The following is a 23,830-nucleotide window of genomic DNA, read 5'->3' as shown; positions in this document are numbered from 1 at the left end:
GCTTGGGCTTGGATCAGGACATCGGAGGAGCTCTTCAGGACGGATCGGTGAACCTGGATGGTGAAGACAAGGTAGGAAGATCTTCAGGGGCTTAGTGTTAGGTTTATTTAAGGGGGGTTTGCGTTAGATTAGGGGTATGTGGGTGGTGGGTTGTAATGTTGGGGGGGGGTATTTTTTTTACAGGCAAAAGAGCTGAAATTCTTGGGGCATGCCCCGCAAAGGGCCCTGTTCAGGGCTGGTAAGGTAAAAGAGCTTTTACCTTTTTTAATTTAGAATAGGGTAGGGAATTTTTTATTTTGGGGGGCTTTGTTATTTTATTAGGGGGCTTAGAGTAGGTGTAATTAGTTTAAAATTGTTGTAATATTTTTCTTATGTTTGTAAATATTTTTTTATTTTTTGTAACTTAGTTCTTTTTTATTTTTTGTACTTTAGCTAGTTTATGTAATTGTATTTATTTGTAGCAATTGTGTTTAATTAATTTATTGATAGTGTAGTGTTAGGTTAATTGTAGATAATTGTAGGTAGTTTATTTAATTAATTTGTTGATAGGGTAGTGTTAGGTTTAATTATATCTTAGGTTAGGATTTATTTTACAGGTAAATTTGTTATTATTTTAACTAGGTAACTATTAAATAGCTATTGTACCTGGTTAAAATAATTACCAAGTTGCCTGTAAACTAAATATAAATCCTAAAATAGCTATAATATAATTATAATTTATATTGTAGCTATATTAGGATGTATTTTACAGGTAAGTATTTAGCTTTAAATAGGAATAATTTATTTAATAAGAGTTAATTTATTTCGTTAGATTTAAATTATATTTAACTTAGGGGGGTGTTAGTGTTAGGGTTAGACTTAGCTTTAGGGGTTAATCCATTTATTATAGTAGCGGTGAGCTCCGGTCGTCAGATTAGGGTTTAATAATTGAAGTTAGGTGTCGGCGATGTTAGGGAGGGCAGCTTAGGGGTTAATACTATTTATGATAGGGTTAGTGAGGCGGATTAGGGGTTAATAACTTTATTATAGTAGCGCTCAGGTCCGCTCGGCAGATTAGGGGTTAATAAGTGTAGGCAGGTGTCGGCGACGTTGTGGGGGGCAGATTAGGGGTTAATAAATATAATATAGGGGTCGGCGATGTTAGGGCAGCAGATTAGGGGTACATAGGGATAACGTAGGTTGCGGCGGTTTATGGAGCGGCAGATTAGGGGTTAAAAATAATATGCAGGGGTCAGCGATAGTGGGGGCGGCAGATTAGGGGTTAATAAGTGTAAGGTTAGGGGTGTTTAGACTCGGGGTACATGTTAGAGTGTTAGGTGCAGACGTAGGAAGTGTTTCCCCATAGGAAACAATGGGGCTGCGTTAGGAGCTGAACGCTGCTTTTTTGCAGGTGTTAGGTTTTTTTTCAGCTCAAACAGCCCCATTGTTTCCTATGGGGATATCGTGCACGAGCACGTTTTTGAGGCTGGCCGCGTCCGTAAGCAACTCTGGTATCGAGAGTTGCATTTGCAGTAAAAATGCTCTACGCTCCTTTTTTGGAGCATAACGCAGCATTTGTTTGAACTCTCGATACCAGAGTTAAATTTATGGTGCGGCCAGAAAAAAGCCCGCGGAGCGTTAACAGCCCTTCTACCGCCAAACTCCAAATCTAGGCCTATGTGATCTTATAAGATAACTGATAATAAAATAGTGTAAACTCATAAGAGCTGTGATTAAATAAAAATGTCTAAAAAAATCAACATATTCAAATTCAGTGTGATATTCTGATATACAGAATTATATGTGATAATAATGAACTTCATTACTGGATATGAGTGAGTTGGAATATTTAACATACTTGAATGGTGTAAATATAATATAGATTATTAGCAAATTACAAATATATATACTACTAGTGTGTATGTGGTAATATCAAACATAAATTAATAAAGAATGAGACCCCAAGCAATGAAGGTCCAGAATGGTAGTGCTCAATACATAATGAGTGTAATATGTGTGCTACCTAGGTAGTTGCCCCATATATGTAGCATAATTTGAAAGAAAAAATATATATAATAACAACGAATAACAGTTGATAGTTATAATTAATCTCAGATTAGATGTAAATGGGTTTACACTGCAAGTTTTATGATTGTATATGAGCATCTCAAGATCTATTTATATGATGCTAGTAGAGGTATGTAAAGAAATTGTTTTTTTTTTTTTAATTGAGACTGTGGGATTGGACTGCATTAAGGAGATAGATCCAGAGACTTTCTTCTTTTAGCAAAACTTGTTCTACATCTCCTCCTCTGATTCCAAGTTATATTGTTCTGATGCCAAATCAATTGAATTCTGATGTTTGAGCTTGATGAAATTTAATGAATTCAATTGCTTTGGCATCAGAACAATAAGACTTGGTTAACTCGTTATGGCTTCTTAGTATGTTGTAAGGCTGAGCCTTTATGGGTATGATTGTACAATCTAACCTATAACTAATAGATCTAACTTACATCATTTATTGAATACCTACAAATGAGCCTTACTAACTTATTTGGTATTATAGCAATTGAAACTACCTTTTGAGGCAAACAGTGTTGGTGTTTAGATGCTGGACACACTATAATACCGGCTACTGTAAACTTACCTCCTTTCGGTTTATTTGCAATACCAGTTACTGATACTTATGTAAACACATAGAAGTCATCTTAACTTAAACCGATTGCTGCATATTATATTGAGATGCGATAAACATCTTAACTGATATTATTACCGTAGGTTCTTATTTAACTACTTAAATGCTGTGCAATAAATATAATTACTAATTAGCATTACATCAGCTGTTTATCTTTATACGATAGCTAGTGCATATTTGCAGAATACTCTTACCTCTCTACTGTGCTAAATCACATTAGCTATATATCTGTGCAGATTGATGTATTAGTACCAATAAATCTATAGACTCTGGGGGATATTTATCAAGCCGTCAACCACAAATACACTGGAATTCCGCAGCATAATTGTGGCGAGCTTGATTTGACCTAGTTATCAAAGCCTACAGACTGGCAAAAGTTGAAATCTGTGACGTAACATACGATGCGCCGGTCTCAATCCAACACAGATCGATGCTTACGTCATTACATTCGGCACTATTTGACACTTTTTCAAAGTTATCAATAGCTAACTGGTACGTTCGCGGCTATTCCGGCAAAGCGTACCTGGTTTTCAATCCGCCACCCTGGAGGCTGCGGATGCCATAGGAATCAATGGGAGTCTGAAAGTAGCAAAAGCTTATATTCGATATTGCCAGATATTCCATTGATTTCTGGGGTAGAAAACCAGTAACGTTTACACCTAAAACAAAAACATAAACCCCGAGTCTAAACACCCCTAATCTGCCGCCCTGACATCAACGCAACCTAAGCCGGGAGAAGTCCTCAATGAAGCCGGGAGAAGTCTTCATCCAATCCAGCAGAAGTGGTCTTCCAGACGGCATCTTCTATCTTCATCCTTCTGACGCGGAGCGGCTCCATCTTTAGGACATCCGGGGCGGAGCTCCTCTTCTATTCATGGCTAACGATGAATGAAGGTTCCTTTAAATGACATCATCCAAGATGGCATCCCTTGAATTCCGATTGGCTGATAGAATTAAAAATCCTGATTGGAACAGCCAATAGAATGCAAGATCAATCATATTGGCTGGTTGGATCAGCCATTTAAAGGAACCTTCATTCGTCGTTAGCTGTGGAAAGAAGAGGATGCTCCGCGCTGGATGTCTTGAAGATGGATGCGCTCCGCGTCGGATGGATGAAAATAGAAGATGCCGTCTGGATGAAGACTTCTGCCCATCTGGAGGACCACTTCTGCCAGATTGGATGAAGAATTCTCCTGGCTTCGTTGAGGATTTCTTGCCGCTTGGATGAAGACTTCTGCCGGCTTCGTTGAGGATGGATGTCCGGTCTTCAAAACTGTAAGTGGATTTTCGGGGGTTAGTGTTAGGTTTTTTAAAGGGTTTATTGGGTGGGTTTTATTTTTAGCTTAGGGTTTGGGCACTGAAAAAGAGCTAAATGCCCTTTAAGAGCAATGCCCATCCAAATGCCCCTTTCAGGGTAATGGGGAACTTAGGTTTTTTTAGTTAGGATTTTATTTGGGGGTTGGTTGTGTGGGTGGTGGGTTTCACTGTCGGGGTGTGTTTGTATTTTTTTGTACAGGTAAAAGAGCTAATTTCTTAGGTGCAATGCTATTGGTAGTTTAGTTTAGGCTGGGGTATTTTTTTATTTTGCGGGGCTTTTTTATTTTGATAGGGCTATTAGATTAGGTGTAATTAGTTTAAATATCTGATAATGTCTTTTTTTATTCTGTGTGATTTAGTTGTTTTTTTTTGTAATTTAGGTAATTGGTTTTAATTTAGATAATTGATTTAATTGTAGTGTAAAGTTAGGTGTTAGTGTAACTCAGGTTAGGTTTTATTTTACAGGTACATTTGTATTTATTTTAACTAGGTAGTTAGTAAATAGTTAATAACTATTTAGTAACTATTCTACCTAGATAAAATAAATACTTGCCTGTAAAATAAAAATAAACCCTAAACTAGATACAATGTAACTATTAGTTATATTGTAGCTAGCTTGGGGTTTATTTTATAGGTAAGTATTTAGTTTTAAAAAGGAATTTAGGTAATGATAGTAATTTTTATTTAGATTTATTTTAATTATATTTAAGTTAGGGGGTGTTAGGGTTAGGGTTAGACTTAGGTTTAGGGGTTAATAACTTTAGTATAGTGGCAGCGATTTTGGGAGCGGCAAATTAGGGGTTAATAACTGTAATGTGGGTTGCGGCGATGTTAGGGACAGCAGATTAATAAGGGTTAATAATATTTAACTAGTGTTTGCGATGCGGGAGTGCAGCGGTTTAAGGGTTAATATGTTTATTCTAGTAGCGATGTCGGGAGCGGCACATTAGGGGGTTAATAATTTTATTTTAGTGTTAGCGATGTGGGAAGGCCACGGTTTAGGGGTTAATAGGTAGTTTATTGGTGTTAGTGTATTTTGTAACACTTTAGTTATGAGTTTTATACTACAGAGCTGTAACGTAAAACTCATAACTACTGACTTTAGAATGCGTTACAAATCTTGCGGGATAGGCTGTATCATTCACTTTTTGGCCTCCCAGAAAAAGCTTGTAATACCGGCGCTATGGAAGTCCCATTGAAAAAAGACTTTACGCAAATTGCATAAGTTGATTTGCAGTACAGCCAAAAAAGTGTGCGGTGCCCCTAAATCTGCAAGACTCGCAATACCAGCGGTAGTGAAAAAAACAGCGTTATGAGCCTTAACGCTGATTTTTTACTCATACCGCAAAACTCGTAATCTAGCCGCAAGTTACAAAAACAAACAAACCACAGTATCAAAAATAAAAACGAATTACACCTAATCTAATAGCCCTATCAAAATAAAAAAGCACCCCCAAAATAAAAAAAACCCTAGCCTACAATAAACTACCAATGGCCCTGAAAAGGGCATTTGTATGGGCATTGCCCTTAAAAGGGCATTTAGCTCTTTTACCTGCCCAGACCCTAATCTAAAAATAAAACCTACCCAACCCCTTAAATAAACCTAACACTAACCACCAACAATCCACTTACAGTTTTTGAAGTTTTGCTTGAATGATCCATCCAGCCGGCAAGAAGTCCTCATCCGGGTGGTCTCTTCTATCTTCATCCATCCGGCGAAGTCTTCATACATGTGGCCTCTTCCATCTTCATCCATCCGGCACAGAGTGGGTTCATCCTGAAGACATCCAGCGCGGAGCCCCTCTTCAATACGGTCGCCGTCGTAAAATGGAACTTGAATGCAAGTGACGTCATCCAAGATGGCGTCCCTTGCATTCCTATTGGCTGAAAGGTTCCAATCAGCCAATAGGATTAGAGCCCTAAAGAAATTAGCCTGAAAAAAAAAATACAAACACCCCCCAACAGTAAAACCTACCACCCATCCAACCAACCCCCCCAAATAAAAAACCTATCTAAAAAACCTAAGCTCCCCTTTGCCCTGAAAAGGGCATTTGTATGGGCATTGCCCTTAAAAGGGCATTTAGCTCTTTTACCTGCCCAGACCCTAACCTAAAAATAAAACCTACCCAAAAACCCCTTAAATAAACCTAACACTAACCCCCAACAATCCACTTACAGTTTTTGAAGTTTTGCTTGAAGGATCCATCCAGCCAGCAAAAAGTCCTCATCCGGGTGGTCTCTTCTATCTTCATCTATCTGGCGAAGTCTTCATACATGTGGCCTCTTCTATCTTCATCCATCCGGCACAAAGCGGGTCCATCCTGAAGACATCCAGCGCGGAGCCCCTCTTCAATATGGTTGCCGCCGTAAACTGGAACTTGAATGCAAGTGACGTCATCCAAGTATGGCAACCTACGAGGAGGTAGTGATGTAGTTTAGCATCTAGGACTGCACTCTCCTAGAAGGATGAACACCGTGCATACAAATAAATATAGGAAGTAGAAAATATACTACAACGTGAGGAAACAAGATCTAGGCTAAGACATAGGGCATGTTGAAATTAGGCTTAACGTAACAATTGATGTGAGGTGTTGTGATGGCAGTATAATGATATAAGTAAGCTTACTATTATATTCCTATTTAAAGTAGCACCAAAACCCTCTTAACTCATAAACTGGAACGGAGCTGGTCCCCCATGATATCCACACAAAGAAAGAAACATTCAAATGTAACATAGTTTTGCGAACAGTTTGACCAAACATCTCATTTGTGTGTATTAAATACAATAACAACAAAATTATCTGTATAGTTCATAGGGACTCGTCCTATTTCCAGTAATGGGCCGTATGTAATTTAACCAACTCCTTTTCGGTATACTTGGGAACTGTTCCTGGCATACCTCCATGAGCCGACTTTACTGCGTTGCCAGGGCTGAGAAATGGGGCCGCAATCTGTAGGAATTCCTGTAAGCAAAAGTTTGTTAGCAGCGCCCATCGTGAAGCCGATTGTTGTCCCCATATAGTTAGTAATGTTGTAGCTGGCGCCTCTCTCATTGATGCAAGGGTATGGATCAATGGAGCCAGTGATACTCCCAGTCTCTAGTTGAGGGCCGGCACACCACCCCCAGGTTCCCACTGGGATCCGGACCTTCTCTTCAGCTGGAAGGTGAGTGGAGTCCTGCAAAGTGTAGGTGCCTATGAGTTTTTCTCCTTTGGCTGCTGATAAGCCAGTGGGTAGATCCACGCTGTTACTGCTTGCTATGGCTGTATTGGTTGTGGATGCAGCTTGGTAAGGGATCATCTCTGTCACACTGTCAGTAATTGGTGCAGCATGGTACATGGTTCTTCAAATTGAGCAAGATGATATAGCAATAGATTCTCCAGCTCTCGAAGGATTTGCACATCCATGTTTGCTGTATCTAGTGAGTAGTGGTTAGCAGTGTCAAAGCACTTTATACCCGGCGTCAAGATACCGGGGGAGGGGGTTGAGTGCCTCTCAGTAATAAGCCTGCCTTAGGCCCCAATGCTCCAGATCGGTGAACAAAGGTACGATTCCTCAGTGTGGCATATCATCAGAATCAGCTTAAAGTACTAACTCTGAATATCCACGAAAGAGTGTTAGATGGGCAACTATATCACTGATAATAGGCAGATTATCTATGATTTACTCAGAGCCACTGATATTGTGACCATTGAAGGTGCTGCCTAGAGAAACGCCCCCAGGGTTAGAGTTTTTTAAAATGTAATAAAGTTAATTTAATTGATAGTTTAATGTAATTTTAGTATAATAGTTAGGGTAGGTTAATTAATAGTTAAATATAGTCTATTTTAATTCTAAAGGTAAGTTTTAATTTATTATAAGAGAGGGATGTTTTTAATGCAATTTTAATGTAAAGTTAGCGGGTTGTTTAGGGGTTAATAGCTTAATTTAGTTTATGGCGATGTGAGGGGCTGGTGGTTTAGGGGTTAATAGGTTAAGTAAATGGTAGTGATGTGGGAGGCCAGAGGTTTAGGGGTTATTACGTTTATTTAGGTGGCGGCGGGGTCAGGGAGCAGCGGGATAGGGGTTCATAACTTTATTTAGGTGGCGGCTTGGTCCGGGAGTGGCTGAATAGGGGCTAATACATTTATTAGGTGACGGCAGGGTTCGGGAGCGGCAGGATAGGGGTTGATACGTTTATTTAGGTGGCGGCGGGGTCAGAGAGCGGTGGAATAGGGGTTAATACATTTATTTAGTGGCGGCGGGGTCCGGGAGTGGCGGGATAGGGTTTTATAACTTTATTAAAGTTGCAGCAACGGGATAGGGCTTAAACATTTTAGTATAGTGGCGGCGTTTAGTGACAGGGTATAAATAAATTTGGTAAAAAGCCGAATAGCAGAGAGATCGATGACTGCTAGTTAATAACAGTCAGATGCTCATCGCCCCGTACTTGGTGCGCGGCTTTTTGTCAGCTTTTTTTATAAATATGGAGATCATATTCAGGTCCGCGGCCGCAATGTTAGGCGAGCGTATTGGTGCCGGCGAATGCAGCATAGTTGAGGCTTTGATAAATATCCCCCTCTATGTGGATTTGAGATATTATTGTAAAGCTATGTGGATTTGAGATATTATTGTAAAGCTAAATCTCACTAGCATTTTAGTTTTAACTCTTTACACATTATTTTAAGAATTTTCAATAAAGTTTATGTTTTAAAATATTTATGACACACACGCCTTTATACATTTAAACAAGGGGTGACCTTGAGTGCTTATACAGTATTGCTTTTCTGTTCAGTTCTATAACTGAATCTTTGTAACTTAGGCCATTTCAAATCTTCTGGAGGATGCAAAGTAAGGGATTTTTAATTAAAACTAGATATGAATTAACCATGGGCTAAAGGAGGATTAAAACAACATTAACAATTACATAGGAGTAAGTCATTCCAAATGTTGTGTTGACTGTCCCTTTAATTGTCACAGATACCACAGGAGGATTTTTTTTTTTTTTTTAATCAATTTCTTTAACACATGGATCAGTGGAGAGATTATTTTTTGAAAGTTGCATGTAGCACTTATTAGCAACAGCTATAATTCTCACACTCCTCTTCTTTAAGTTTAAATATATCATGCACATATGTTACCAACAGTTTTATGGTGCCATAGCAGTAATTAAAAAAAAAAAGTTTAGCATATGTGTGAGCCATATTGGCCAATTGTTGTCTCAGGGAGTAATGTGTATCTAGCTTGTAGTTAATTTAAAAAAAAAAAAAAAAAAAGGTTTTGATATTAAATATACAAAAGCAGCATATTATTGCATATTTAATTTCAGAGGATTGCACTGTAGTAGACAAAACAATCCATTTGGAAGCAGATATTGTACAGTATGTACCCATATGTTTTACAGTTCATGCTTTAGATCAATTAAAGGGACAGTTATTACTTTGTAATTACAGGTAGAAAACCCATTTTCCAAACTGCTTGGGACTGGAAAAGGTTTGAATTTCGGAATAGTTTGGATTTTGGAATATTTGCATATTTAATATTAGACAGTTTGCAGAGGGGATGGGACTAAGTGTAAACAACAATATCTTATGTGAGAAACCTCAGAAAGATATTACAGAACTGTAATCTAAAAGGTAATATTTTTTGCTTTATAATAAATATAGACAATTATCTGCACAAAAAAAAACAAAACAAAGACACAGCCAGAGAAGATTGTGACTCACAGGCAGGGTAAAAAAAAAAATATATATATATATATATATATATATATATATATATATATATATATATATATATATATATATATATATATATATATATATATATATATATATATATATACAGGGAGTGCAGAATTATTAGGCAAATGAGTATTTTGACCACATCATCCTCTTTATGCATGTTGTCTTACTCCAAGCTGTATAGGCTCGAAAGCCTACTACCAATTAAGCATATTAGGTGATGTGCATCTCTGTAATGAGAAGGGGTGTGGTCTAATGACATCAACACCCTATATCAGGTGTGCATAATTATTAGGCAACTTCCTTTCCTTTGGCAAAATGGGTCAAAAGAAGGACTTGACAGGCTCAGAAAAGTCAAAAATAGTGAGATATCTTGCAGAGGGATGCAGCACTCTTAAAATTGCAAAGCTTCTGAAGCGTGATCATCGAACAATCAAGTGTTTCATTCAAAATAGTCAACAAGGTCGCAAGAAGCGTGTGGAAAAACCAAGGCGCAAAATAACTGCCCATGAACTGAGAAAAGTCAAGCGTGCAGCTGCCAAGATGCCACTTGCCACCAGTTTGGCCATATTTCAGAGCTGCAACGTCACTGGAGTGCCCAAAAGCACAAGGTGTGCAATACTCAGAGACATGGCCAAGGTAAGAAAGGCTGAAAGACGACCACCACTGAACAAGACACACAAGCTGAAACGTCAAGACTGGGCCAAGAAATATCTCAAGACTGATTTTTCTAAGGTTTTATGGACTGATGGAATGAGAGTGAGTCTTGATGGGCCAGATGGATGGGCCCGTGGCTGGATTGGTAAAGGGCAGAGAGCTCCAGTCCGACTCAGACGCCAGCAAGGTGGAGGTGGAGTACTGGCTTGGGCTGGTATCATCAAAGATGAGCTTGTGGGGCCTTTTCGGGTTGAGGATGGAGTCAAGCTCAACTCCCAGTCCTACTGCCAGTTTCTGGAAGACACCTTCTTCAAGCAGTGGTACAGGAAGAAGTCTGCATCCTTCAAGAAAAACATGATTTTCATGCAGGACAATGCTCCATCACACGCGTCCAAGTACTCCACAGCGTGGCTGGCAAGAAAGGGTATAAAAGAAGAAAATCTAATGACATGGCCTCCTTGTTCACCTGATCTGAACCCCATTGAGAATCTGTGGTCCATCATCAAATGTATATATATATATATATATGAATAAGACCTTGAAATAAAGATATGGATAAAACTAATAATCTTCTTTATATCTGAAAGTAAGGGAATTCAGCACTCTTTTATTTGAAAAAACAGGGCTTTTTATTTGTGTTTTTAATTTCAAACATGCACCTGTTTGCAAGATATCCTCCTAACAGACGGCCAGATTACGAGATTTGCGTTATGAGCGGCTCTGTAATAACTTGCAAGTTATTTCCACTGCTCACTAGCATTGTGCTCGTGCACGATTTCCCCATAGACATCAATGGGGAGAGCCGGCTAAAAAAAAGCCTAACACCTGCAATAATGGAGCGTAAAGCACCATAACGCAGCCCCATTGGTTCCTATGGGGAAAGAAAATTTATGTTTAAATATCAGCCAATAGGATTTTTAACCTTTTAATTCCGATTGGCTGATAGAATTCTATCAGCCAATCGGAATTCTAGGGACGCCATCTTGGATGATGTCATTTAAAGGAACCTTCATTGTTCAAGAACCATCGAAAGAAGAGGATGCACTGTGCCGGATGTCTTGAAGATGGAGCCGCTCCACGTCGGAAGGATGAAGATGCCGTCTGGATGAAGGCTTCTGCCCGCCTGGAGGACGACTTCTTGCCGCTTGGATGAAGACTTCTCCAGGCTTCGTTGAGGACTTTTTGATGCTTGGATGAAGACTTCTCCCGGCTTCATTGAGGATAGATGTCCGATCTTCAAAAACTCTAAGTGGATCTTTGGGGGTTAGTGTTAGGTTTTTTTAAGGGTTTATTGGGTGGGTTTTATTTTTAGATTAGGGACTTTGGGCAATGTAAAAGAGCTAAATGCCATTTATTTTAAGGGCAATGCCCATCCAAATGCCCTTTTCAGGGCAATGGGGAGCTTAGGATTTTTAGGTAGTTTTTTTGGGGGGGGAGTTGATTGTGTGGGTGGTGGGTTTTACTGTTGGGGGGTTGTTTGTATTTTTTATTACAGGTAAAAGAGCTGATTTCTCTGGGGCAATGCCCCACAAAAGGCTCTTTTAAGGGCCATTGGCAGTTTATTGCAGGCTAGGGTTTTTTTTTATTTTGGGGGGCTTTATTATTTTGATAGGGCTATTAGATTAGGTGTAATTAGTTTAAATATTTTATAATTTCTTTTTTATTTTGTGTAATTTAGTGTTTATTATTTTCTGTAATTTAGATAAATGTGTTTTGTTAATATAATTTATTTAATTTTAGTGTAATGTTAGGTTTTAGTGCAAGACAGCTTAGGTTTTATTTTACAGGTAAATTTGTATTTATTTTATATAGGTAGCTAGTAAATAGTTAATAACTATGTATTAACTATTCTACCTAGTTAAAATAAATAATAAAAATAAATAAATACAAACTTACCTGTAAAATAAAAATAAAACCTAAGATAGCTACAATGTAACAATTAGTTATATTGTAGCTAGCTTAGGGTTTATTTTACAGGTAAGTATTTAGTCTTAAATAGGAATTATTTAGTTATAAATTGGTTTTATTTAGATTTATTTTAATTATATTAAAGTTAGGGGTGTTAGGGTTAGGGTTAGACTTAGGGTTAGGTTTAGGGGTTAACATATTTATGTAGTGTTAGTGATGTTGGAGGCCAGAGGTTTAGGGGTTAATAACTTTAGTATAGTGGCGACAACATTGGGGGCAGCTGATTAGGAGTTAATAATATTTAATTAGTGTTTGCGATGCGGGAGTATGGAGGTTTAGGGGTTAATATGTTTATTATAGTGGCGGCGATGTCCGGAGCGGCATATTAGGGGTTAATAATTTTATTTTAGTATTTGCGATGCTGATGGTCTCAGTTTAGGGGTTAATAGGTATTTTATGGGTGTTAGTGTACTTTGTAACACTTAAGTTATGAGTTTTATGGTACAGCTTTGTAACGTAAAACACATAACTACAGACTTCCAGTTTACGGTACGGATCTTGTAGTTATGGGTTGTACTGCTCACTTTTTGGCCGGACAAGAAAACTCGTGATACCGGCGCTGTGGAAGTCCCATTTTTAAATGGTGCGGCAGTTACGTTGTGTGACAGACAAAAAACTGTGCGGTACAGCTGTACCTACAAGACTCGTAATAGTAGCGGTAGTGAAAAAACAGCGTTATGCGGCTTTTTCACTCATAACACAAAACTCGTAATCTAGCCGAGAGGTTGCTACAAACCCATCAGAACATAGAAGTCAGAATATTCAACATTTGATACATAATCATCATACCATAACATCCTAAAATAATCTAAACTGCTAGCAAGACTAATGCCCTTAAAAAGTGTATGCATATTGATACTAAACAATCTTACTTTGTTGCAAGCAATATTAGCATACTGTCACTTTAAGGAAAGCAAAAAACGTTGATGCACATTATAATGGAAATTTTCCCTTTTCATCAAAGGCAGTCCCATTAAAATAAAGAGGTGCATCTCATTTTTTATATATGAAACTCTCATAAGGAATTTAAAGCTGGGGTACGTTTAGAGAAATTAAGCCTGCTGTCTGCAGTTTCCACAGGACTTATGGTCTATAGGCTGCTTCTTTTTTGAAGTGTCCCTTTTTATTAAAGCAGTTAGTTTCCCCACAATTTTTTCACATAGGATCTTACTTATGGGGCTAGTCACTGTGAGTTTACATATTACCTCCTCCAGAGCTGCTTAAAATGTTTACTGTTCTCCACCTGATCATCAGTTATGTTGCTAACAGCTGAATCCACACTGTTTGAACCAAATGCCCTGCAACATATGCTCTCCTGAGCCAATTACTGGTTGTTTAGAAAGTGATCATCTGGGTCAGGTAACTGGTTTTTGATGTCATCTTTTCTTTTTCACTTAAATGTGAGAACCCCAAAGTGATCCTTTTATGAACAAACAAAATTGAATAAAATGTTTTTCTTTTCCTCTTACTTGATGCTCATTCCTTTATTCCTTAGAGAGATTAGCTTGCTCCTTAGCTTGGCATTCTTGCAGCAATGTTAGTATCCATTCAAAAGAAAACTGTCCTCTCATGAAGACTCTTTGCCAACAACATGTTTGAATTGATCTCATTAACAAATTGTTTAAGGGACAATTTGTTAATGAGATCAATTTGTTAATGAGATCAATTCAGCAGTGAGAGGCCAAGAGTTTTCGGTAGAATATAGCGAGGAATCTCTAACTTTTTTGGACACCAGAGTATCCAAGGAAGGTTATAAACTAACGTTTGACTTTCATAAGAAAAAAATGAACAAAAATACTCTACGACTACTCAGCTATGACAGTTTTCATCATAAGGATTTAGTGAATTCACTAGCAAAAAGCAACTCTTAAGAGTAGACAGAATTGTGAGCAATGAGAACACAAAAAAGAAAAGAATGGAGGAAATTAAACAAAAGTAAGGGATACCCAGAGCCCCTACAGAACAAACAAATAGTTAGTCTCAAGGAAACACCGGGTATTAAGGACAATAAAAATACAAATAAGGATAGATTGGTACTAGTCACACAGTATAGTCCTCATAGTGAGAGAATAGCATGTGTCATAAGAAAACATTGGCACATTTTGCAGGACTGTAATAAAGAAGTAGTGGAGTTAAACCCCCTCCCCCTTATGGCCTATAGAAGGGTTAAGAACCTAAGGAATCTTAAACAGTACTGGAATAGGGTCTAATAAGAAATTTAAACAAACTTTCCTAAACAAAAAGAACTTGGGCTGTTACCCCTGTTTAGGGTGAATGAGCTGTGGCTCTATGATCAAGGGGAATCACTTTTTCCATCCAAGAAAAGGGAAAAAGTATCAAATTAAAGACTATTACACATGTGAGTCCACGTTTGTGGTTTATTTAATTAAATGTCTCTGTTCCTTGATCTATGTGGGTGAGACCACCCGCATGGTCAGAGACAGGATGAGCCAACACCGCTCTAACATAAAGTGTAATAATAAAGGCGCCCCGGTTTCTAGCCATTTCTTACAGTGTGGGTACCAAATAAATCAACTAAGGTGGCAGGTCATAGATAGTGTAGGCCGCCAAAGGAACAGGGTTAATTGGGAAAAACTCCTTAAACAAAAATAAATGTTCTGGATTCGAGAATTAGGCCTCTAGTTATCAATGTCTGATGGACCTGATCCGACAGTGCAGATCATGTCCGACAGACATCGTTGAATACGGCGAGCAATACGCTCGCCGTATTCAGCATTGCACCAGCAGCTCACAAGAGCTGCTGGTGCAACGCCGCCCCCTGTAGACTCGCGGCCAATCGCCCGCCAGCAGGGGGGTGTCAATCAACCCGATCATACTCGATCGGGTTGAATTGCGGCGATGTGTGTCCACCTGCTCAGAGCAGGCAGACAGGTTATGGAGCAGTGGTCTTTGTGACCGCTGCTTCATAACTGCTGTTTCTGGCGAGCCTGCAGGCTGGCCAGAAACACGGGGCATCAAGCTCCATTCGGAGCTTGATACATATGCCCCTTAGACTGCATGATCCCAAAAGGCCTGAATAGAGACTACAATTGGTCAGTTTTTCTGTAGGTAGTGAAACTTTTTTTAGGCAAGCAACTAAGATAGGATAATGCTGGTAGGTAGTTACTAGAGAGGCATTTGCCAATAAATGAAGAGGTATATGTCTCTAGCATGAAGTAATATAAAAAATAAAATATAAGAAATAGGATAGTTAATGTGTAAGCTATTCATCTATGTTTTTAAAGGGACAGTAAAGTCAAAACTAAACTTTCATGATTCAGATAGGGCATGCAATTCTAGACAACTTTCAAATTTACTTTTATCATCAAATTTGCTTTGTTCCCTTGGTGGTATTTTTGAAAAGCTAAACCTAGCTAGGCTCAAACTGATTTCTAAACAGTTGAAAACCGCCTCTTAGCTCAGAGCATTTTGAAAGTTTTTCACAGTTAGACTGTGCTAGTTCACATGTGTCATATAGATAACATTGTGCTCACTCCCGTGAAGTTATTTAGGAGTCTTCACTGATTGACTACATTGCATGTCTGTCAAAGTCACTTAGATAAGGAGGCTGTCTGCAAAGGCTTAGATACAAGGTAATCACAGAGGTAAAAAGTATATTAATATAACTGTGTTGGTTATGCAAAAACGGGGAATGGGTAATAAAGGGAATATCTATCTTTTTAAATAAGAACATTTTTGGTGTAGACTGTCCCTTTAACTATGGTGTAGTAGTGTTTTTACCAGTTGGTGGCAGCAGACCCTCACATATGCGGTTGTAGTGCAAATTTGAATGGTTTTCAAAGTGAGAAACATATTGTATAATTATAACGCATGAATAAGGGTGTGCTTAAATAGAGGTGTGTTTAAATAGAGGTGTGTTTAAATAGAGGTGTGTTTAAATAGAGGTGTGTTTAAATAGAGGTGTGTTTAAATAGAGATGTGCTTATATAGAGGTGTGTGTAAATAGAGGTTTGCTTAAATAGAGGTGTGCTTAGGCAGAGGTGTTCTCAAGTGCTTTTTGAGCTTCATCTTGTATAGAAAGTGCATTTGTGTTAATACAAATGCATAATACAAGCTTGTATCATGAAATTTAAATTTTACACATTCAGCGACGCAAAAATATGAAGTAAAAAAATGGAACCACTAAGAAATTTCATGGGACCACTAACTCTTGGGCAACTTTTTCAACCCCTGTATAATATATATATATTTAAAATTAACTTTAATGCCCCTTTAACACACATTTCAGTTTGAATACTTGGCTGAGATGGCTTTGTTCTGTCTTAGAGATGTTAAGCTGACACTGCAAAGAAAACATGAATGTCAAGATTATTATAACATGGGATTTTCAACCTTATTCTGCTCTTTCTGAAGTGATTACAGAATGATGTCTCTTTGGAAAAGCTAATTATTTTTCATAGGAGCAGCAGATTAAGTAGCAGCAGGTGTGCATTAATTCCTTGGCTGCCAGTTCTGATATTAACAGTGCAGAAAAGTGCAGGTTTCTGTAAAGAGATGTCGTTCATTTTAGTTGAGCAAGATCTCCCTACTTTCCTGTGTATTTTGTTTATCCCATACAGCCCTCTACTGCTGAACAAAGAAATGAACTACACTCTTAAACTGGAGTGGGTGGGTACAAATCTCCAACAAAACTCACTGCTCTTGGTGCTCACCAGAACTCACTGACAGTTGTTTTATCATTCAGTGATTCAGTCAGTAAACTCCAGTCAGGCCTGAGTGCAAAGTACAATAGGAAAAATCACATAAAAATATAAAGCACAACACATAAAGGGCTAGATTAAAAGTGGAGCGCTAATGTATTGCATGCCCGTAAACAGGCTAATTCACACACGATAAATAAACAGTCATTACAAGTGGCTGGTTATTGCTACTGCAAGCTCGCAGTAGCAATCAGCGCTCCGAAAATTAACCAGAGGTCAGATCTTAATTTTAATTTTCCAAAAGTGCCCCAATTGCTCCCAAAATACAGTGTAGTGTAGTTTTACAAAATAAAAAATGAGTAGCATTTTTATTGTTTAGCTAATAACTGCACAAAGCAGTTATAAAGGGTTAAAGTAAGCGGAAGTGGTCCTGAAAAAATGCCTTTAAATTGCGGTCTATGGGGACTGGGTGTTCCCTGTAAATATATATGTGTGCTTATATATTTATTTGTTAATATGTGTATGTACACATAAATATATGTATATAAGCATATAAATGTATAATATGCTGCCCATCACTGCATGACTTACCCACTTTGCTTCTCTAGGCTCTCATGGCATGAACGAGGCTCCCATTACTTGTAATACCAGCGCACATAGGGTGCTTTGGTAATCTGGTCAAAAATAAGCCAGTGCTCCATAAGATACAAACATCTAGACTAAAAGAATACAATGAAAAGTTAGTTACAGCATTTGTTTAAATTGCGATAGACCCAAAAATAGCGTCAAAGTATTTTTTTTTCACCTGAGTTCCTAATGTACAGTCAAACTTTCTAGCTTCCAACCAAACAGAGTTTCAAACAAGAGTCACAGAAAATGTTGCAAGACAGGAGGATTCATATTTAGCATACAATTATTTACAGAATCCCAACAGCAGCAAAGAGTGACATTATAGCAGGAAAAATGAACAACCAATAAGACCACTGCACCATTGGCGAGATGACATATATGTTGAAGGCTTCAGCGTAATTTCATAATTACCTGAGTCACTAGTAATTTCCCCTTGCACATCGGGGAATCACATAAACCCTGCCGGCAGTTCATAAAGTGCCATAAATCGGATAAAGTAGCGATGTCCAGAAATGTGCGTCAATACAAATTTCTGGAGTCGCCAGTGACTTACGGCACGTTAACAAACTGCCGGCGCCTAAGAAAATAAAAAAATACGTCTAACACACCTCCCAAAAATAAACCCAACACTTCAAAACCCCTATATCTGCAATCCCCCCACATTGCAACTAATAATAAAAGTATTAACCCCTAAACCAACAACCCCCCACAATGCAATATGCCTAATTAAACTATTAACCCCGAACCCGCCATTCACCCACATCGCGATGTCCCTGATATATGTATTAACCCCTAACCCACCATTCACCCACATCGCAAGCTACCTAATAAATGTATTAACCTCTAACCCGCTATTAACCAACATCGCAATTAACCTAATGAAACTATTAACCCCTAACTCACCATTAACCCACATCACAATTAACCTAATTAAACTATTAATCCCTTAATGACAACATTTAGTATGACATGAGCCTTTATAGCAGCTAATCATCAGAGTCAGCTTTGCTGAAAACCTCCTTGAAAATCAAAATAGCACACCTAGTTGTGGTTTAGTGGAGAGGTAGGCTCTTGATTGGTATTTTCAATATATCATTTTTCCCCCTTCCTTTTTTTCTGTGCATCTACAATTTCTCCCTATTGCAAGTATGATAGATACTTTTTTGTGGATTTCTGATGCATTGTAATTCAAATCCCTCTTGTTATATACATTATATTTATGTCTACACTGGCAATATGCACCTTCAAAACCATGTTCATTTTGTGATGTTTTTGAATTATTCCTAATGTTATTTGTTTGAAAATCTTAATAAACATGTATTTAAACAAAAAAAATTCAAACAAAAATCAAGACAATAAGATATAAATGAATGAATTGTATAACTAGAGGCAATAGCTGGACGGACCAGCTGTGCCAGCCAGTTTATTTTGGAACTAGGTTATTCAATCCATAAAAATCCCCCAACAAAGTATTGATTGACAGCCCTGTGAATGACAAATAATTAATGTGGATTTTTGTTGTTGTTGGGGGGGACTTTATGTTCTTTCAAAAAGGATACAAATTATAAAATTCTGTGTGCCTAGGTCAGCATCCAACAATTGAGAAAAGGAAGTGAGGAATTTATAGCATCCAGTTAGAGGTTGAGGTGCCTGAGAACCTTCCACTTATGGAATCCACAGAAGTACTTTGTATACTATTTCAGCCTTGGCATTTGCTGTTTAATAAAAGCAAATTGCCAAGGCTGAAATTGTATACAAGATCCACTTACAGTTTTTGAAGTCCCGCTTAAACGATCTTTATCCAGGCGGCATAGTCCTCATCCAGGCAGCAAGAAGTCTTCATCCAGGCGGCCTCTTCTATCTTCATCCAGGCGGCAAAGTCCTCATCCAGGCGGCATGAAGTCTTCATCCAGATTACCTCTTCTATCTTTGTCCATGCGGAGATTCAGTATACGGCGGCGACCGTATGAAGAGGATGCTCCGTGCTGGAAGTCTTAAGGATGGACCCGCTCTGTGCCACCGGGATGAAGATAGAAGATGCCGCCTGGATGAAGATAGAAGAGACCGCCTGGATAAAGACTTCTAGCCACCTGGATGAAGACTTCACTGCCTGGATGAAGATAGAAGAGGCCGTCTGGATTAAAACTTCTCGCTGCCTGGATGAGGACTTTGCCGCCTGGATGAAGATCGTTCAAGCGGGATTTCAAAAACTGTAAGTGGAACTTCGGGGGTTAGTGAAAGGTTTTTAGGGTTTTAGGGTTTAGGGTTAGGTTTTAGTTAAGGGTTTTGGGGAGTTTTTTTTTTTTTAGTTTAGGGTTTGGGCTATTCGTAAACAAGCTAAATGTCCTTTTAAGGGCAATGCCCATTCAAATGCCCTTTTAAGGGCAATGGGTAGCTTAGGTTTTTTAGATAGTTTTTTTGTGGGTTCGGGGGGGTGGAGGTTGAAATGTTAGTGGGTCTTTGTATTTTTTTTCAGGTAAAAGAGCTGTTTAACTTAGGGCAATGCCCTACAAAAGGCCCTTTTAAGGGCTATTGGTAGTTTATTCTAGATTAGTTTTTTATTGTGGGGTATTTTTTTTTTTAATGGGTATTAGAATAGGAATATTTTTTATTGTTTTAGATAATTTATGGACAGATTAATAATAATATTTTTTATTATTTTTGATAATTTGTTTGTTATTTTGGGTAATGTATTTTTTTCGTTTTCGGGTGGGTTTTTATTCTTAGATTAGGGCTTGGGCATAAACAAGCTAAATGCCCTTTTAAGGGCAATGCCCATACAAATGCCCTTTTCAGGGCAATGGGTAGATTAGGTTTTACTTTATTTTTATTTTGTGGGTTTGGGGGTTGGGGGTTGTATACTATTAGGGGGTGTTTGTTTTGTTTTGTAGCAAAAGAGCTGTTAACATTGGGGCAATGCCCTACAAAAGGCCCTTTTAAGGGCCCTTGGTAGTTTATTCTAGATTAGGCTTTTTTATTTTGGGGTGTTTTTTTTTTTTTTAGATGGGTATTAGAATAGGAATAATTTTTATTTTTTTAGATAATTTATGGCCAGATTACGAGTTTTGCGTTATGAGTGGCTCGCTATTAACTTGCAAGTTATTTCCACAGCTCACCTTTAAGAGCGCTGCTATGACAGGTTTGCAAAAAACGGCGTTTGCGGGCGATATGGCAGTGTTGAGCTCCATACCGCAAACAAATACCAGCGCTACTTTGAGCTGCTTTGACGTACTCGTGCACGATTTCCCCATAGACATCAATGGGGAGAGTCGGCTAAACAAAAGCCTAACACCTGCAATGAGGAGCGTAACGCTCCGTAACGCAGCCCCATTGATGTCTATGGTGAAATAAAATGTATGTTTAAACTTAACACCCTAACATAAACCCCGAGTCTAAACACCCCTAATCTGCCACCCCGACATCGCCGACACCTACATTACACTTATTAACCCCTAATCTGCTGCCCCCAACGTCTCCGCCACCTACCTACACTTATTAACCCCTAATCTGCCGCCTCCAATGTCGCCACCACCAACCTACACTTATTATGTTGTTGCCACCTACCTACAGTTATTAACCCCTAATCTGCCGCCCCCAATGTCGCCGCCACTTACATAAATTTATTAACCCCTAATCTGCCACCCCCAACGTCGCAACCGACACTATACTAAAGTTATTAACCCTTAAACATCTGGCCTCCCACATCACTAACACTAAATAAATATATTAACCCCTAAACCTAACCCTAACCCTAAGGTTAACCATAACCCTAACACCCCTAACTTTAATATAATTAAAATAAATCTAAATAAACATTACTATTATTACCTAAATAATACCTATTTAAGACTAAATACTAATAAACCCTAACTAATAGTTACATTGTAGCTATCTTAGGTTTTATTTTTATTTCACAGCTTAGTTTGTATTTCTTTTAACTAGGTAGACTAGTTAGTAAATAGTTATTAACTATTTACTAGCTACCTAGTAAAAATAAATGCAAATTTAACTGTAAAATAAAACCTAATCTGAGTTACACTAACACCTAACATTACCCTAAAATTAAATAAATTAAATTAAAAAAATACATTTATCTAAATTACACAAAATAAAAAAGAAATTATCAAAAATACAAACGAATTACTCCTAATCTAATAGCCATATCTAAATAAAAAAGCCTCTCCAAAATAATAAAACCCCTAGCCTACACTAAACTGCTAATAGCCCTTAAAAGGGCCTTTTGCGGGGCATTGCCCCAAAGAAATCAGCTCTTTTACCTGTAAAACCCACCACCAACAGTAAACCCACCACCCACACAACCAACCCCCCAAATAAAAACCTACCTAAAAAAAACTAAGCTCCCCGTTGCCCTGAAAAGGGCATTTGGATGGGCATTGCCCTTAAAAGGGTATTTAGCTCTTTTACGGTGCCCAAAGTCCCTAATCTAAATATAAAACCCACCCAATAAACCCTTAAAAAAACCTAACACTAACCCCCGAAGATCCACTTACAGTTTTTGTAGACTGGACATCCATCCTCATCCAGCCGGGAGAAGTCTTCATCCAAGCGGCAAGAAGTCCTCAACGAAGCTGGGAGAAGTCTTCATCCAAACGGCAAGAAGTCGTCCTCCAGGCAGGCAGAAGTCTTTATCCAGACGGCATCTTCTATCTTCATCCTTCCAACGCGGAGCAGCTCCATCTTCAAAACATCCAGTGTGGAGTATCCTCTTCATACGGTCCCAGCTGTACACTGGAGGTTCCCTTTAAGGGACGTCATCCAAGATGGCATCCCTTGAATTCCGATTGGCTGATAGAATTCTATCAGCCAATCAGAATTAAAGTGTAAAAAATCCTATTTGCTGATGCAATCAGCCAATAGGATTGAGCTTCAATCCTATTGGCTGATCCAATCAGCCAATAGGATTGAGCTCACATTCTATTGGCTGTTCCAATCAGCCAATAGAATGCAAGCTCAATCCTATTGGCTGATTGGATAAGCCAATAGGATTAAAGCTCAATCCTATTTGCTTTTTTTTAGGTAGGTTTTTATTTGGGGGGGGGTTTGTTGTGTGGGTGGTGGGTTTTACTGTTGGGGGGTTGTTTGTATTTTCTTTACAGGTAAAAGAGCTGATTTCTTTGGGGCAATGCCCTGCAAAAGGCCTTTTTAAGGGACATTGGCAGTTTAGTGTAGGCTAGAGTTTTTTTATTTGGGGGGGGGCTTTTTTATTTTGATAGGTCTATTAGATTAGGTGTAATTAGTTTAAATATTTGATCATTTCTTTTTTATTTTGTGTAATTTAGTGTTTATTATTTTTTGTAATTTAGATACATTTATTTTTTTAATTTAATATATTTAATTTTAGTGTAATGTTAGGTTTAACTGTAAGACAGGTTAGGTTTTATTTTACAGGTAAATATGTATTTAGTTTGTATTTATTTTAGCTAGGTAGTTAGTAATAGTTAATAACTATTTATTAACTAGTCTATCTAGTTAAAATAAATACACACTTACCTGTGAAATAAAAATTAAACCATACGGCTAGATTACAAGTTTTGAGTTATGAGTAAAAAAGCAGTGTTAAAGTGAATGTAAATTTTGATGTTTAAGTGCCCGGTTTTTAAAACTTTGATTAAAAACAGGGGCACTTTAATTCATCAAACAACATGAGTGAAATGAAAATATTGATGAATTAAAGTGCCCCTGTTTTTAATCAAAGTTAATCAAAGTTTTAAAAACCGAGCACTTTAGCATCAAAATTTACATTCACTTTAAGGCTTATAACGCTGCTTTTTCACTACCGCTGGTATTATTATTGGTCTTGTAGGTACAGCTGTCCCGCACTCTTTTTTTGCCTTACTGCAAATCAACTTACGCAATTTGCGTATAGTCTTTTTTCAATGGGACTTCCATTGCGCCGGTATTACTAACTTTTTTTTAGGTCAAAAAGTGATCGGTACAGCCTATCCTGCAAGATTCGTAACACATTCTAAAGTCAGTAGTTATGAGTTTTACATTACAAAGTTGTAGCATAAAACTCATAACTAAAGTGCTAAAAAGTACACTAACACCTATAAACTACCTATTAACCCCTAAACCGAGGCCCTCCTGCATCGCAAAGACTAAAATTAAATTATTAACCCCTAATGTGCTGCTCCCGACATTGCCGCCACTAGAATAAACATATTAACCCCTAAACCGCT

This window comes from Bombina bombina, chromosome 1, assembly GCF_027579735.1.
Source record: "Bombina bombina isolate aBomBom1 chromosome 1, aBomBom1.pri, whole genome shotgun sequence".
Lineage (NCBI taxonomy): Eukaryota > Metazoa > Chordata > Amphibia > Anura > Bombinatoridae > Bombina > Bombina bombina.
Note: the sequence above shows the minus strand (reverse complement) of the source record.